The sequence below is a fragment of the Bombina bombina genome, chromosome 5 (assembly GCF_027579735.1).
Source record: "Bombina bombina isolate aBomBom1 chromosome 5, aBomBom1.pri, whole genome shotgun sequence".
Lineage (NCBI taxonomy): Eukaryota > Metazoa > Chordata > Amphibia > Anura > Bombinatoridae > Bombina > Bombina bombina.
Window position 1 is genome coordinate 544,123,151 of NC_069503.1, and position 15,633 is coordinate 544,138,783.

The following is a 15,633-nucleotide window of genomic DNA, read 5'->3' on the forward strand; positions in this document are numbered from 1 at the left end:
CGCAAACAGCTGTGATAAACCCCTTTTCACTCCCACACAACTTTTAGCACGCCACTCATAATCTATCCCTAAATGGGATGATTTGATGATATTTAAGTTGCCATTTCTTTATGGAATGCTTTATATAGAAAATACACAAGGGAAGAAACTCTGTATCTCACTAAAAATTATATAATATAGTGATATAAGTCTATACACTAGCAGCATAAAATAGATCCTCCGTGAAAATATATTAACACAGGCAAACTAAGTCCGTGGGTAGTGTGTGTGAATAAGAAGCCAAGGAGATTATACCACTGCTGCCATAGCAAATGTCCTTACCGGATCATCCTCAGGGACCTACTATACACGGGCATCACAATACCTTTCCAAGTGCTCATCTCGTCCGGTGCTGTTTGCTAGGCGTCCTGGTGAGTATAATCAACTGCTCCGACGTTCCAATTCCCTGCCTCCATTGGCGGACTGCCTCCCATAGGCCGGCTTACTCCTGTCACTCACCCACAACCCTTTCTATAGTCCTCCAACTGCTGCAGTGTATTAGCAAACACCTCCCCACAGCACTGAATCCAGGTTAGGACTGGCATTAGATACAAATAAGTAGAAAAAAATCCTGGATACATCCATAAGTTAAAAGTTCCTTTATTATGACATGTTTAAAAAGAGTGAAACAGGCACACAAGAAAAATAGCAGCCAGGTGTGGCACTGTTGGCTTACGCGTTTCGGCTGGTAGCCGTAATCATAGCCTTTTTTCTACTTATTAATACTTTATATAGAAACTTAAATTGTCTCCGGTGGGCATAAAAGGCATAAAGATTTAGCCTGATTGCTCTCCTGCATGAGCTTTCTCGTGCCACCACCTCCACAAGCCCTTGGCAGTGTATTTTATGCCCTGGCTGCTTTCCACATCTGGGGCTGCACCCCAGACTGGATGTTCTTTCCATGAAAATGATCCCCCACATCCTTGGAGAGTGTGGTTTCATCCTTACCATATGCTGAGAGCTGCCATACTCATCAGTCCCTTCTGATGGGCTACACAGTCTGAGAACCAGAAGATTATTTGCATTTGGGAATACCACAATCATAATATTGCATCTTAAAGAAATAGTCAAGTCAAAATTAAATTTTCATGATTCAGATAGCGCATGCAATTTTAAGCAACTTTCTAATTTACTCCTATTATCAATTTTTCTTTGTTCTCTTGGTATCTTTACTTGAATGTAAGCTTAGGAGCGGGCCCATTTTTGGTTCAGAACACTGGGTAGCGCTGGCTACATTTAGACACCAATCAGCAAGCATTACCCAGGTGCTGAACCAGAAATGGGCCGGCTCCTTAACTTACATTCTTGCTTTTTCAAATAAAGATACCAAGAGAATGAAGAAAAATTGATAAAAGGAGTAAATGAGAAAGTTGATTAAAACGGCATGCTCTATCTGAGCCATGAAAGTTTAATTTTGACTAGATTATCCCTTTAATGCTGCTGGATATACCCTAAGTCTGTATGGTCTGCCGTATGGAGGAGTCACATAGCCGAAGGCCCCAGCAGAAGATTTGAAGAAACTAAGGGTGGTAATTAAACGCTGCTTTTCTGTCTCTCCTATACGTGCTGTTATTTTGCTGCACATTGTGACAGTAAATTAAAATTTACTCCAGTGAAGATACCTGCAGTGAATATTGTTAAACCTGCATTGCAATATAATTGATCCCGCTCTTTAAGTAAATTCTTGGGCTGATTATAATTATATCATCTTAAAGGGGCTGTGGACAGTAAGTTTAAATTACTTACTACTTCACTGAAGATATTTACACTGTGGACACTAATTTTCCAATCTTAGACTAACAACTCAGTTTGTGTCTTTAAAATAAAGATCTGGATGGCCATTTTTCCAACAGTTGTCTATAAATACTTGCATTACCCAGAAATATCATTTTGGGTTAACAATAAGGATTTAAAAAAAATATATTTATTCTTATTCATTTTAAAGGGACAATAAACACTAAATAATTGCTAGATAGAATGATAATATATATAAGTAGAGAAAAGATACAATCTAAAGAGCACTCACTTAAGTACAAATGTAATGTTAAGATAGTAACGACACAAAACATAAAAAGTGGTTTAAAAATGAACTTTAAATAGTAAATAGTAAAAATATATTGGAGGTAAATCCCCCAACCTTAAAAAAGCCAATTAAGGTAAAAGAATATTTGAACAAATTAAATCAAATGTATAGTGTATAGTGAGGTACAAAAAGCCTCCCAATAACAGATACTCCCTTACTAAAGGAAATTAAACCTCGGACCAAATAACAGAGGGACTGGGAGAGAAATATAGCAAAATTAAGGAGAGGGACATAATCCCAATTATACCAACGGTTCCGCACAACCTAGCCCCTCAAAGTACAAGTTAATTAAAAATAAACTAAAGTATCAATGTCAATAAGTATATGTGGAACATTTTTCACACATATTTCAATACGCTATACATCAGGTAATGTTCGCCTGATGTGCATTTCGCCTCAGCTTCTTAAAAAGATCGAATGATGCATTCAAAGAAAAGATTAGTCTGAGAATAACATGTTGATGTATTTTTTTAAAGTTTCATTAGCTGTTTAAATATTGACAAAGTAAGCGTAAAGTTTTAGTGACTATAAAACTATAGGAGCTGCCATGTTGTAACTTAGGTTACCTTCTATGCTGTGACCAATTATGGGCAGTTATAAATAGGTCACTAGAGTTTACAGCCAATAGCTGTGGGGGATATAACAGTGTTCTGCACTTCTATTTCTAACAGGAACTGAAAAGCTCACAATTTCATAATCAAACAAGAAAAGGGGACAAAATAAAAAATATAAGTATATTGCAGAGTTTATATATATATATATATATATATATATATATATATATATATATATATATATATATATATATATATATATACAATTTATCCTTTTATATTACCATCTCAAAGTGAAAGTGAAGAGAAAGATAATTGGAGGAGAAAGAGAGAAAAACTGAGAAGAGTTAATATAAGGAAACTTTTATCTTTATTTTAATAATACTCTTACATGAGAGCTTTTTTATTTGTCTATTCCCTCATTGATAAGTATTAAATCATTTTATAGGAATACTCTACCTGAAAGATTTAGGATTCATTCTGGGAGTGATGGGACTCTATTGATGCATATGTATAATCTGTATATCTTTTTGAAATTCAGTGCTTGAAATTTGTTATTGGTTCTTTAATCTAGAGTTTAAATATCTGATATATACTAATCTCTTACCCTTAGGGCCCTAATTGTAATGTGATTTCACATTTAAAAACCCACAAGAGGGTTTAAGGAGAAAAAAAAAAGAAGAATAAATAAATACTGAATATTCACACACACACACACACATATATATATATATTTATATATATATATATATATATATATATATATATATATATATATATATACTGTGTATATATATATATATATATATATGTGTGTATAGGAAGTAGAATACAACTGCAACTAGTGTAGTTGTAAGCTCTCAGGTATAGGGTGCGCAAAACTTCAGCTTTATCTGTAATAGAATATACGGTACACAATTATGAATTCAAAATTCACGTATAAATAGATGTATATATACGTATCTTAAGAAAGATAATACCACCAAATGTAAGAGCATGTGTAAATAAATAAATTTAAATATTTTTTATATGTTTTTTATAATTTTTTTATATAAAAACCTGCGCATATACGTATATATGTGAATATATATGTATATAGGGGGACAATACAGTGGCTGCAATGAATAGATCTTCAAGTGGGCGGGAGAACCATTTCCTGGTAATCCCTCAAATAAAATATTAGAAAGAAGAGTACTAGAAGGAGTTCTGTGCCATTGGTGTGTCAATCAAAAGAGTGTTAATATATCTTTAAAATGATTATAAATCCTTAAGCATAGAATGTGACCATATAAAATTAATAAAAATAAATAATGATAATACTATATAAAAATTGGTCTTATTCATAAATGAAGTATAAGAATGGTAGTCCCAAGTAGCGGAAGGAATAGAAGGTTCCCAAAAACGAGATTTTGAGGTTGCCAAAAAGTTAACGTCCAAGAGAGGCTTGTATATTGTACTTACTAGACACTCCCCCAATCATATGAGGTAAGTGTGAAGCGTGTTCAAGTCGATTTCCAGCGAGTGATGTGAACACTACGATGTTAGATGGTATTCGAGACTTCACCCTCACTGTCTCTGAAGAGCTGTCCCCCAGATTCTTGTATGCGACTTGTCACCGGTTTGTAGTTTGTGTGGATACACAGGTAATCCCCTCAGCAGATTACAGTGGATAGAAAGTTACCTTCCTGAAACTACCATCTGCAGACTGGAGCTCCACTCTAGACAGGAGATATATATATGTGGGCTTCCTTGCACCTACTGATCATCTACTTTATTTTCTAACATTAGTCACTATATATCTCCTTATAGAGAAGTTTGTTACTAATACTAAACATAGATCACCCGCTATGCCCCCTAAAGGCAGACATAAAAATGGCAAACATATCATTAAAAACTCTAATGACGAACTAGCTGATGAAGTTAACATTTCTGTATGTACTAATGATGTTCAAATGATAGTTAAACAACTCTCAGACATGTTTAGACCAAAGTTTGAAGAAATTAGACACGACCTTGCTTCTCATACTAATGAGGTCAAACAGTTTTCAAATAGATTAAATGAAGCGGCATTTTCTATATCAGATACTGAGGATTTCTCTAACAAACATGAATCATCTATTAAAGAAAATCATATACACATTCAGAAAATCCAATTTAAACTTGAAGAATTTAAGGACAATTTCCGTCAAAATAATTTAAAGGGACATTCCAGTCAAAATTGAAATCCCCATGGATGCATTTCAGTTTTGAATGGAAGCAGTTTTGTAATATAAATGTATTTGCAAAAATGCTTCTAGTAAAATATATAGCTGTTTCAAAATTGTATTTAAGTATGCACCATGCACCAGCATTTTAAACACGGCACTTGCTCAGAGAGCCTAAAGGTGCTTTTACCATCTATGTTTCTATTCAAATATGTAATTCATCTATGTGCATTCAAATTTTTGACTGGAATGTCCCTTTAAGAACAATTGGTATTCCTGAAACTGCAAATTTGCAGATTTAGATGTATTTGTGACAGTGGAATTATCCATTTTAATACAACTACCCTTAAATTTCTTGCTAGTTACCATTGAAAGAGAAATATTCTCAGATATTTCAGAAAGAATAGTCCAGTTAGGCAGGGAGAGAAAAAAATCTTTTCATTTTTTTAAGATTTCTACACTGAAACTTCTAACAAAAGAAGATAGCTTACTACTCTTTTGTTCTAAATTAATAGAAAGAGGTTTCAAACCATATATACTTTATCCAGCAAAATTAGGTATTGAGACAAGAGAGGACTGTAAGTAGCAAAAAACTTGATGAAGCTAAAATTTTATTTAAAAATGTTTCACTGTATAATATTTCCTAAATCATGTTGCAGTTTTTTATTCTTTATCTTGTTGTTTTCTTTAATTTTCCCTTTTTTGTTTTCTCAGGGATGGATTTTTTGAGTTGGTCAACTTGTCAGGGTGCCAGGAATCAGACTGAGACGAGAAGTGCAAAAATAATCACACCTTTATTAATAGCAAAAAATAATAAAAAGTCCACAAGTCAAATAACAAGCCAGGAGTCAAAACCAGAGCTGGTAGTCAGACGAGCTGAGTCAGGAGCCAAAGCGAATAGTCAGACGAGCCGGAATCAGGAACAAGGAAAACAGCAGAGTCAGGAACAAGCCAGGGATCAGGAACCAGAAGAAACGTCACACTAGCCAGGTAATACACAGGAACTCTCACAAACAGATCTGAGACAACGCAAAGGCAAAGCATACTGAACAGAGGCCCTTTAAATAATAAGTGATGACATCACAATTTTGAGACTGCATCCTGTCTCACACGGATGATGCACACCAGTCTGGCCATAAAAGGAAGTGCAGGAAATGAGCAGCATTCCCCACAATGCACCATAGTCAGCAAGAGAGGTGAGTAAAATGGCTGCCAGCAGCACATGGCAAACAAAACAGGTAAAAAACCCTGACACAACTTTGATCGTTCCCCCTCTTCCTTTTTTCTTGTTGTTCCTGTAAACCCTTAAGAACCTGTGCATCTCTGGTCTTTCTATTGGGATTCAATTCTGGTGGCCAGCAGGAAGCAGGTAGAGTATAAAAGCAATAGCACCGTCACGCCACTCTCGAGAAAACCCTTAACGACCAGCAATCCACAGGGTACATCATGGTCATTAATGGGTTAAAACATGACCAATAGTTAATATCAAAATTAAGCTACTATTTTGAAATATGATCTCTTGGAATGTGGATGGCATAACCTCTCCAATCAAAAGGGAAACAATTGTTAAACACTTTAAAGATCTTAAGGCAGACATTGCTTTTCTTCAAGACACTAGATTAAATCAACAGGGAATATCTAAATTGAAAATTATATATATTAGGGAGGTTATTGCCACACCATGTCCCAGTAGGAAAAGAGGTCGCTATACTCATTAGGAAACATGTCTATTAATATTCAATTGTTGGCTAACAGTAGTGAAGGGAAAGGATTAAGAAATCTAGACTGTATCAAAATAAATGAACAGAAGCTTTCTAATACCAGAGATATTTGTGATGCTTTCACTTTTATGAAAACTTTTATAAATCTGAAAAAAACATAATAAAAATTGTGATGAGAGCGGGATGTGATGTCACTAGTATGTGGGCGGGGCTTAGGTTCGGTGTCTGTGTGGCAGTTAGTTTAGTACAATCAACCTGTCTAGATGTGTATTGCTATGCTCTGTAATAAAATAGAGTTGTACCATCATTGCTGTGTTCTGCATATGTCCTGCATCTCATGACATGGTGTCAGAAGTTCTGGACTGCGCTTCTGTTCCTGATCGATTGCAATGTCAAAGTTTACCCCACCTGAGCCTTTTGACTTTTCTCAGCCTGCAGCTTGGCCCACATGGCGTCAGCGGTTTCGGTGCTTCAGGATTGCATCCAAACTGAACAAGGAGAGTGGTGAAGTACAAGTTAATTCTCTTTTATACTCTATGGGGAAAGATGTAGAGCCAGTGTTCAATGCTTTTACTTTCCAAGAAGGGGAAGAAGTTAACTTTGATATAGTTATGGATAAACTCAGTGCCCACTTTGTGCCCAAAAGAAATGTGATTCATGAGAGAGCTTGTTTTCACAAACGTAATCAGCGTGTGGGAGAATCTGTGGAGTCATTTGTGCGCAGTCTGTATGAATTAGCTGAATTCTGTGAGTTTGGTGTTGCTAAAGAAGAGCAAATCAGAGACAGAATAGTTATTGGAATTGCAGATGCTGAAGTCTCCCTGAAGCTGCAGTTAGAGCCTGATTTAACGTTAGAAGGGGCTATTAGGATGGCCCGCCAGAGTGAACTGGTGAAAAAGCAAAGTGCTGATCTGAGGTCTGAGAGTATTGTGGATGAAGTGCAACAGTCTAGGAAAACTACTAGTGAAAGGCACAGTGCGAGCGGTAGATCTAAAGTACTGGAAAGGCCTAGAAGTGGATGGGTGCAACATGGCCGATGCACACGGTGCTACCGGGCTCATGATCAGAGTGCTATATGCCCGGCCAGAGATAAAAGATGCAGAAAATGTAACAGAATAGGCCATTTTGAAGTGGTGTGTAAAACTGAATATATTAAGGAGATGCAGGTGGACAGTGACCAGGAGGGTCAGGAAATGTCTTTTGTGGGGTCTGTTGTGGAAAGTTACTTTTACTGTAATGGGAGCCAAAGTTGATTTTAAGATTGACACAGGAGCAGATATCACTGTAATGTCTTTTGCTGAATTTATGAAACTGCCTCGACAGCCCCAGCTGGCGAAGGTTACTACAAATGTCCATAGTCCTGGTGGCCGCATTGATTGTGTGGGGAAATTTCTTGCCAGCTGTGAGTACAAACAAAGGAAGTTCACCATGTGGGTGCATGTGATCCGAGGTCAGTGTGTTAACAGTTTATTGAGCAGAAAAGCAGCCTGTGACTTGGGCCTCGTGGCCAGAGTGAATGAGATCTCTGAAGATATGTTTGGCGAGTTGGGCCTACTGAACTGCAAACCTGTCCGTATAGCACTTAAAAGTGACGCAGTCCCATACAGTATTTCTACTCCTCGTAGAATTCCGTTCCCGCTCATGCCTCAAGTGGAGAAAGAGCTCATGCGCATGAAGTCTATGGGGGTTATTGAAGAGGTTGTTGAAGCAACTGATTGGTGTGCCCCCATTGTTCCAGTTGCAAAGAAAAACGGAAAGGTGCGCATCTGTGTGGACCTGAAAAGGTTGAATGAGGCAGTGAAGAGAGAGAGATTTGTGCTCCCGACATTGGAAGATATAGCCCCGAAGTTGGCTGGGGCGAAGTTCTTTTCCACATTAGACGCTTCTAGCGGCTTTTGGCAGATCCCCCTGGATCCAAAGTGCCGCAAACTGACTACCTTTATCACACCGGTAGGTCGGTTCTGCTTCTGCAGACTCCCCTTTGGGATATCCTCCGCTCCTGAAATCTTTCAAAGGGAAATGAGTTCTCTCCTGAGTGGCCACGTGGGCACAGCGGTCGTCATGGACGACATTCTAGTGTATGGGTCTACGGTGGAGGAGCATGATCAGCGCTTGAGTTGTGTGCTGCAGGCTATCAAAGAGTCTGGGCTGAAGCTGAATAAAGAAAAATGTCATTTTAGGAAAACTGAATTATGCTACTTTGGGCATATCATCAACGGAGATGGCATCAAGCCAGACCCCGAGAAAATTCGGGCTATTGAACAGATGAAAAGCCCTTCTGATGTACATGAGCTGAGACAGATATTGGGCCTTGTAAATTAAGTGGGCAAGTTTCTTCCAGATTTATCTACAGTTTTACACCCTATCACAGAGTTGCTTAAGAAAGATGTTGCCTGGGTCTGGGGACCTTCACAAGAAAAAGCGTTCCTGCATGCCAAGTCCCTGCTGGGGTCGGCCCCAGTGCTGGGGTTCTACGACCCTTCAAAAAAGACTGTGGTTAGTGCTGATGCAAGCAGTTATGGGTTGGGGGCTGCACTCCTGCAGCTGAATGACAACAAACTACAGCCCATCGCCTACTGTTCCCGCACACTGACGGCTGCAGAGTCAAAATACGCTTCAATGGAGAAACAGTGCCAGGCTGCAGTTTGGGCCTGTGAGCGCTTTCAGCGTTATCTAGTGGGTTTGGAGAAATTTAGTCTGGAAACTGACCACAAACCGCTAGTCCCTCTAATCAATTCTTATAACATTGACAAAACGCCCTTGAGATGCCAGAGACTTTTAATGAGACTGCTCAGGTTCAATGTTCAGGCAGTGCATGTGCCGGGGAAACAGCTGGTTGTGGCAGATACACTATCCAGGCTCCCGCTGGCTGCTGCTGAAGAATCCTCCACAGAATCGGATGTGAAAGTGTATGTTGATTCAGTTCTCGCCTCTAAGTCCATTTCTTCAAGGAAACTGGAAGAGATAAAGAAAGAGACATATTTGGACACAGATCTGCAAGAAGTTATAAGGTACATAAGAGAAGGCTGGCCCGAGAGCCGGGCAGCCTGGATGTCTTTAAGTGCTTACCAGCCAGAGAGGTCGCAGCTCACGGAGCTGGAGGGGTTGGTGCTGTTCCAAGACCGCATTGTAATTCCTGTCAGCATGAGGAAAGAGATGTTAAACAGGATTCATGATGGCCACTTAGGCATTACAAAGTGCAGAGAGAAAGCAGCTACAGCTGTGTGGTGGCCTGGGATCAGCTCCGACATTGCAAATCACGTGTCTAAATGTTCCTTTTGCCGGGAACGCCGGCCTACTCAGAGAAGGGAGCCCTTGATGTCTACTCCGCTGCCTGCGGGGCCGTGGCAGAAAATAGCTGCTGATTTGTGTGAACTGCACGGGAAAAAGTTTCTTGTTGTGATCGACTACTATTCCAGGTATTTGGAAATTGCACCCCTGAATGATATCACAAGTCAGGCCGTTATCATTTGCCTGAAGAGCTTGTTCGCCCGCTGGGGCATTCCAATGGAGCTGGTGAGTGATAATGGTATGCAATTCGCTTCTACAGAGTTCAGTGCTTTCAGCAGGGAATATGATTTTGTACATTCCACGTCAAGTCCACATTATCCGCAGACCAACGGAATGGCTGAAAGGGCAGTTCAAACAACAAAATTCATTCTAAAGCAATCTGAGCCGTACCTAGCCCTCTTGTCATACAGGGCGACGCCCATTCAAGCCACCGGGTTTAGCCCGGCACAGCTGATGCTAGGACGCCAGATTCGCACCACTTTACCCTCAGTGGGTGTCTTCAAGCCGCCTGGCCCTGTTCCTCGGGACGAAGTCCTTAGGAGGGATGAAGAGGCCAAAAAGGGTTATTGTTTCTTCTACGACAGGAGACATTCTGTCAGGCCTTTACAGGATCTGAAAGCGGGCCAAAGTGTCAGAATTAAACTGGATGATGAGAAGAAATGGAAGACGCCTGCTACGGTAGTGGGCCGCTCTCCAGAACCAAGGTCTTACACAGTCCTTACAGAGGGAGGGACGGTTTCACGCCGTAACCGAAGACATCTTCAGCCTGTACCTGAGAGTCTGGAACCGGATACCTCAGTACCACCGCCGGTGGGATCCCCTGTTCTAAGAGAGGTGCCTTCCCCTCAGCAAGATCACAGCGGGGATATATCTTTGCCTCCAGCAGACTCTTGTTCACCATCTTCTGTATCAGAGGACAGTTCATGCAAAGTTACATCAAGCGGAAGAGTGGTGAAACTTCCGGCCCGATACAGGGACTGACTTTAGCTAGAACAGTGACCGAAAGTATGGGCAGAATAATCCCATGGTCACTGTGGACTAGGGTAGTCTACCCCAATGTCCAAGTCAGGATGTAATTTATTTGTTCATGTTTTCTAATCTATCTGTTTTTATAATGTTCAAAAACAAAAATGTTGTTGTATACCCTGTTGGTGTACCTTGTTATTTATTATATGCAAATGTATGCTTTGCCTTTGAAAAAGGGGAAGATGTGATGAGAGCGGGATGTGATGTCACTAGTATGTGGGCGGGGCTTAGGTCCGGTGTCTGTGTGGCAGTTAGTTTAGTACAATCAACCTGTCTAGATGTGTATTGCTATGCTCTGTAATAAAATAGAGTTGTACCATCATTGCTGTGTTCTGCATATGTCCTGCATCTCATGACAAAAATAATCTTAATATTTGTCAGGGCATTCAGATTCCCTGTAATCTAATGAAGATATGAGTGTAATTGTACTTTGTAATGTTATGTAATACAAGCGCAATTTAACTTGCATGCAGATGAACGTAAAAACCTGATACCGCCTGGGCACAAATGATAGCACGCCACTCGTAATCTGGCCATATATTACATCTTGGTATAAAAATCGGGCTGAATCCAGAGGTATCATTTAAATTACAAAGACTTTTTTTATTAAAATCTTCAATATGCTTAAAACATTGACAACACTCCCCTTATCACTTCTGGCAAGATTAGTTTACTAAAGATGGTAATACTACGTACAATTTTATATTATAAGCCCTGATAAGACCATCTTTTGAATGCATGTAGACGTTCTTTAAAATCTGGATTGCCAATGATGGAAAACTACTTTGAGATTTTATAATTAATTTGTAATTTTTAAATAATAATAAAATAATAAATAAGCAATAATTGTGTTAGAAATCACAGTTAACATTTTTATGGAGTTTAATTAACTTGTATGCATAAACAACCAGAGAGTTGGTTAGCCATTTCTACTTCTAGCTCTTTAAACAGAAAATAATATCCATTTATAAACAGGACTCCGGAATTCTTGCTTTTTTTCTTTCACAATAAGAACTCTTTGTGAAAATAGCCGTATATCTTTTATTACCATGAAAATTGGAAGATTATGCATATGTCATATTGAAGAATTAGCTGATTTTCAGCATAATTTTATCAAATCTTTAAAGAATTCATAAAATATTCCAAACAGGGACTTTTTGTCTTTTTACAAATACGTCACTACTTTGGATAGAGAACCTTTTTTAAATGATTGTCAACTGGAAGATGTTAGAGAAGGGAATTCAAATGGTATGATATACATTTTTTAACAGATGGGGAACAAAATATTATTCATTTACCTAAAAAATTGAAAACATCTCCTCTCACTCAAGTTGAATTGCAAGCTATAAGTTATAGTATTGTTAAAACCAAAAAGGCTACTTTATCTTCATCTTGGAGAGAATCTCACTTAAAAGTATTATATGAAGCTTATTACTCCCCATCTATTATTTCATCTTAGAGTGGTACTGAGAAAGGCTCTCTGTCCAAAGTTTCACAGCACAAGGGCTAATCTTGTTAATATGTTTTGGGCATGCCCAAAGGTCAACTCTTTTTGGCATAGAGTGGCCTTTTGGTTATCCAAAATTTTAAGAGATACAATTAAATTGGAATTGGACTATGTCCTTTTCTTAAGAGCATACGTTAAAGGGACAGTCTACTCCAGAATTTGTATTGTTTAAAAAAGATAGATAATCCATTTATTACCCGTTCCCCAGTCTTGCATAACCAGCACGGTTAAATTAAAGGGACACTAAACCCAAACATTTTCTTTCATGATTCAAGTAGAGAATACAATTTTAAACAACATTCCAATTTACTTCTATTATATAATTTGCTTCATTTTTTATATATCCTTTGTTGAAGAAATAGCAATTCACATGAGTGAGCCAATCAGCAGCTCCTGAGCATATCTAGATATGCTTTTCAAGAAAGTATATCAAGAGAGTAAAGCAAATTAGATAATAGAAGTGTATTAGAAAGTTGTTTAAAATAGCATGCTCTTTCTAAATCATTTAAGAAAAAAATTGGGTTTCATGTCCCTTTAATATACTTTTTACCTCTGTGATTACCTTGTATTTAAGTCTCTGCAGCCTGCCCCCTTATTCAAGTTCTTTTCACAGACTTGCATTTTAGCCAATCATTGTTGATTCCTATGTAACTCCACAGTTTTTTTTACAGCTGTCTAGCTGTAAAAAAATCTGTCAAAATGCACTGAGATAAGAGGCGGCCTTCAAGGGCTTAGAAATTAGCATATGAGCCTACCTAGGTTTAGCTTTCAACAAATAATACCAAGAGAACAAAGCAAATTTGATGAAAAATTGCATGCCCTATCTGAATTATGAAAGATAAATTTAGACTTGACTGGACTTTTAAAGGTTTAAATGTATTGATGATTAATATTTCTATTTGTGTGCTAGATCTTTAATATAGGAAGGAAGTTTTTTTGGAAACATTTTATAGTGTTATGTAATATGCATTTTTCTTTATCTTATACAAGCTATATAATATGTACTATGCCTCAATAAAATAAAATATTAATAAAATAAATAAACTATCACTATGGCACTTGATCTGTCACCTTTCTCAGTGTCACTTTTGTGATTGCCTGAAACATTTTTCTATCTTTGACACTATTTAACTTATTTTACTCTTCATCTGGGCGATACTAATTATAAAAAATGTACATATTGCTTATGTCCCCAGGGGTAGATATAGCAAACTTACGGTATAAATTATTACCAAAGTACCATTATATACATCTATGAAACCAACTTATAGTTTTTGAAACAACTATGATTAAATAAATGAGCATTTTAAAGGTGCATTTAAAAGGAAATAGATATAGTATGATTAATTAACAATATATTTTGCTGTACAGTCATTAAATTTCATACATAAAACATTAATTGTAATCAGTAGCATGTTTTGATGCAAGGTGTACTACAGAGTCTGTCACTCTTTGTCTCATAAACAAGAAAAGGTCTACATTCTTTAATTTATACAGTATAATGTTCTGTTGGAAAGCTGTATCTGTCATGATTTTGACACAAACACAATGTAATTAATCATTTTGATACATAGGCTCTCGTTATTTTATTTCACACAGTCCTAATATCTAGCCTCTGAACATTTCATGCTCTCTTTGCAATATTTTTAGCTCTAAAACAATTGTTCCTTAATCTCTTGATTTAGATGTTACTATGACAACCACAGATTGCTATAAACTCTGGAAGAGAAGGAAAAAAAAAAAAACAATATAAGAGCATATCTATGTCTTAACTACATCAGCAGACCAGTTTTCCTACTGAATAAGTCTGTGTACAGCTCTGTCACCTCAGGTAAGCATTCTGGGTAATTAAAGGGGCATTCTAGTATACAATGAAATGCTCCTTTGAATTCTGATTAAAAGATTTTAAAATGTTCTTTTAAATCACATGCAGGCATTCTTCTAGTGAAAGCTATCACTATATATGTGAATGCTTTTTTCCTATGCAAATAACCTGCAGAACATACAGCCATAGGTTACACCTACTCACCTCTACAGATTGCAGGAGATAGAGCAGTGTTTTGCCTTGATGGTAATGAAATACAAATTTCCTGTGATACCAATTACCTTTTTAAAAATTCTTTTGGCATTCCTTATTAATTGAATAAAATTTAATTTTAATGTAAATAGAAGTAATATTATGATATATATGAATATATATATACTGAAAAGGTTCAGTGTACCAAGGTGCAGGAAAAAATGATATAGGGCTAGAATTCAAGTGGTGCGCTAACGCTCATGCAATATTGAAATATGGTGCCCATGCTAACTTGCACCTGTTTTAAAAATTGTAAAAATTGCCTATCATCTGTTGCATCACTCACTACAGAGTACCAAACTGCCTACTGTATATTTTGGAGGAAAAGGGATAATAGTCAGGGCTTGGGTGCTAGGCTTCCAGTAAACAGTCATCTTAATGCACATGATACAAGGACATTTAAGACAATTGTGTGCTTCTGATTTTGTAGCAACAGTTTGGGGAAGGACCATTACTTTTCCAGCATAACTGTGCTCATGAGCAAAAAATGAGGCCCATAAAAATATGGTTTGACAAGTTTGATGTGGAGGAACTTGAGTGACCTGCATAGAGCCGTGACTTCAACCCCACCAATTACCTTTGGGATGAATTGGAGCACTGATTGTGAGCCAGACCATTTCATCCAATATCATTGCTTGACCTCACAAATGCCCTTTTGGGTGAATGGGCACAAACTCCTACAGACACACTCCAAATTGTTATTGCTGCAAAGGAGGGGGGGGGGGGGGGGGCAACTCTATATTAATGCTCATGGTTTTGGTATAGGATGCCCAAAAAGCTCTTATATGTGTAATGGCCAGGTGTCCTTGCTAGCCAAAAATACATCACAAGAACAGTGGTGCTCAGGAGTTGCTAAAATACAAATGTTAAAAAACGAGAGAGAAAACTACAAAATTTGCAAATGGTGAACAGTACATTTTAAATGAGAAGCAACTCCATAAATCATAGCTATCAAACTATTTTAATAATGCTATATATTAGACATGTAAAATGTATTTTCAGACTAAATTTATATTCCGAATATTTGTTGGCTGCACTTTTTTAGTTATTAAACATTTACATTAATTTTTGATAAAAACAAATGTTTCAAAGGTACTGGTGAAAAGTTAATCTGTAACTACAATATTTACC